Source organism: Vigna radiata, chromosome 7, assembly GCF_000741045.1.
Source record: "Vigna radiata var. radiata cultivar VC1973A chromosome 7, Vradiata_ver6, whole genome shotgun sequence".
NCBI lineage: Eukaryota > Viridiplantae > Streptophyta > Magnoliopsida > Fabales > Fabaceae > Vigna > Vigna radiata.
This window is the reverse complement of record NC_028357.1, coordinates 10,446,836-10,450,554: the sequence shown is the minus strand read 5'-3', so window position 1 is coordinate 10,450,554 and position 3,719 is coordinate 10,446,836.

Below are 3,719 nucleotides of genomic sequence, written 5' to 3'. Positions count from 1 at the left end.
CATCAATACTTAATATATAGTTAAAATCAAAACTAAAATATATATATATATATATATATATATATATATATATATATATATATATATATATATATTACGATATGATACGAGAAAAATATATAAAAAGAAAAATAAATATATAATAAGTGTGCATAAAAAATAGAAATAAAGTTTATTGGTATGATTGTTGTGTCTCATTATTTTAAAGAAGAAAACGAATACAGAATGTGATAATGTTGTCATCCACTTGTCTTACAATATTATCCATATATATGTAAAGACATGTTTTCAGGTTATTTTGTGTTCACTTTTTCATTGGATGAACACTGGAATCTCCTAGTACAATTGTACAATCTTGCTTCCTCGTGTTTTTCAACACCCTTTTATTTTCTAGGTGAACTTGTCTGCTGTATTTTCATTTGAGAACAATATCAAATTTATTTTTAAAAGTTGTTGTTTTTAAGAGAAAAATACTAAACAGAATAAATATATTTTGAGTGCCTTATTAATAAAAAGTAACATTAATTTTTTTTACAAGTTTTAATATATTTTAATTTTTAAACTTTAAAAGTAAATAAATATATTAATTATATTAAACCTTTATAACATGTGAAACATGTTTTTTTTTCTGATATTAAAATAAGAATTCAAATGTAAATATAAAACGACACACAAAAAAATTAATATAATTAATTAAAAATAATTATATGAATTATTTTTAAAATTTGGAAATAAAATATATAAAATTTTTAACTATAAACAAATTTTAATTTCGAATAAAAATTTAAGAATTAAAAACATATTAAATCTAATAATAAATTATCTTTGAAAATTATAATATAGATATGTTTAGACAAACTTTTCTATAAACAATTCAAGAAGAGAAAAAAAAAAGTTAAATAAATATTTTCAATTTAAAATTAATTTGTACATGTATTAAAAGAATGATTCGTTTCAGGTAGATCATCAAGAAAATAAACATGAGACTTAAGTTCAACTAACATAAAAAGATTGATATCACTTCTAATATAAAATGTTAAAATAATGTGTAAGAACCTAGAAAATAAAATATTAGAATAGATAGGTGTATTAAAATAATGAGACAAAAAATTTTATTTTTAAAATAATATTATAATATAAATAGAAATTCTAAAGCTCGGTTCATTATCTAGAAATTCTCTCTACCCTTTCTTACTATTGAGATATTTGTTCGACGATCAGGAAGTGCCTAGACGATCCTAGTGTCGAGAGCTACAATCTAGACCAATCAATTTCTTGTTCTGAGTCGATAAGTTGTTTCTCCTCTTTTCCTGTACGTCTTTAACCATGATCATGCAACCATTTCTGTTAGCATGCATTTGGTTGCTTTTCTCTTCAATTCTTAGCTCAATTTAGGTTCTAAGAGCCGTTTCCTGTCAGCAATCGGTGAGTTGTAGGTTTCCATAGAGTTTCCTTGCGGCGCAACCTTCAATCAGGGTTTCTGTGAGTTGTGTAGTGTTTAAGGTAAGGGGAGCTAGATCATTTCTTTAAATTAGTGGTATGATATGTGTGTGTTGAATTCTGTGTTCTTGTGTTGTTTAAGTCAAATTTAGGTTTTTGAGTAAATTAAACTATATGTACTTGAATGCTGAACTGTGGAACTGTGAAACTGTGAAAGCTGATTGTGAATTGATTTAGATGAGGTGTACATCTCTAATTGAACATGCTAGATGTGAGTAATCTGTTATAATAGTAATTAGATAGAAAGTTAAGTGAATTAGGCATGGTTTGAGTCATTTTTAGAGGAAGTGAGGTAGTGAAAATGAGAAATTGGAGTTGAGGGCTCAATTGGTCTGTTGGGACAGTTTGGGTAAGTCAAATGTGACTAGTTTGAGTCATCAAATGGTCAAAAACATGTTCAAAGTGGTAGATTGTCAATTGGGTCCCTAAGTTGAGAAATTTAATGTCTTAGAGTAGGAATTGATCCATAAACACTTTAGATTGATAGTAGGAAGCTTTCGAATCACTTAGTCAAGTCTAATTAGGTATATAATTGATAACGGTTAAAAAACCGTCATTATTATACTTAAATTTGATACAAAGCACACCCTTTATGACTTAGAAACTAGCTTGAAATCGTGCATTTTTCTTAAGTTAGAGAATAAGAGTCAAAGGTTGTTTTAGTGGTATTATGCTTGTTTTTCCTTGTTTTGGCAGGATTTAACATGAATTGAATGAAGGAAGCTGAAGTAGGAAGGAGTTGGACTCATGAAAAGATGGAAAAGTACACAAATGAAGAAACGCAAACACCGTTGAGCGCTAGGATAGCGGTGAGCGCTAGCTTCGCTGAATGAATCTTTGTCAAACGCTTAAGCGCCAATGCTGAGGGGAGAATTTGAGTACCACGCCCACCGTTGAGCGCTACCTCACCGCTGAGTGTTGGCTTCTTCTGTGAAGTCACTGCCCAATGTCTGGGCGTCAACGCTGAGCGTCCATCTTGAGTGTCGTACCCACCTCTAAGCTGTGACCCAGCGTTGAGCGCCATTGCTTTGGGCCTAGGCCAATTTTTTTTGTTAATTTTATGATCTATTTAAAGACCCAAACGCCCTAGAAAATGTATCTTTTGGTGGAAGGAGACGCAGAAACACACTCTTCACCCTTTGGAGGCTGATTTTGGATGTGGAAGCTCCAATTTACAAGTTCTAGGATTTATCTTTTCATTCTTTTCATTAATTTCATCTAGTCTCACCATGTCTATGGTGAACTAAACCTTCATTGTTGTTGGGGAAACGATGTAATCCTATTGAAACTCTCATATATTGAATTAATGCTTTATTTCATTAATTGTTAAAGTTTTTCCTCCATTATCTATGAATGCTTTGTTTAAGACAATTTAATAGCGTGATCTTTGATTTTAGGTTAAATATATCTTTTGGTCCTCATATTTGTACCCAAATCTCAAGTAGGTCCTCGTGTTTGTTTTTTTGTCCCAATTGAATCCAAATACTTGTTAATTTGAAGCAATAAAGTCCTCTCCGTCAAATTTCAAGTAACGCCGTCTAACAATGCTGTCCTGTAATTTTTTGGGGTTGACATGACAAATGTGTATTAAATTAAATGGGTGTTCTATTGTACAATGAGTCATTCCACGTGTGTAAAACTTTTATATTTATCCTTACCCAAACGATCCTCTGGTAACCGACTGCCGGAAAGATTTCTCAGTTGGATCTCGTCGGCGAAGCCAACAACGACGTTGTCCCACGTTTGTTGCCATGTCGCTCTGGATTGGCAAGCTCTCTGTCGTTGCCGCCACAGCGCTTGTTGCCAAAATCCTCACCGCGTTTGTCACTGTTTCCGACACTTGGAGGCTCCCTGCATCAAGGGAAGTCGTTCCTGTGATTGCCGTGTCGCCATTCCCATAGGTGATGAAGGTTGAAAAACAGTGATTTTCATATGTCAATTTGGACCAAATTACACCCTTTACTACTCGGAATGAGCTTAGAATCCAGCAAAACTCAATAAATGAGTCTAGAGAGAGTCAAAAGCTATTTTTAGCGATTTTATGCTTGTTTTGTAGCTAATTTGAGAAAAGTGGAAAATGGAGTTGACGATACAGGTCGTTGACTCAAGAAAAGAGCAGAAAAATGAAGTTTGAAGAGTCGACGTACCGCCCGACGGAACACTTAAACCGCCGGGCGGTCCAGGACAAGGAGTAGGCAGCATCTCAAGCTGACAGAAAC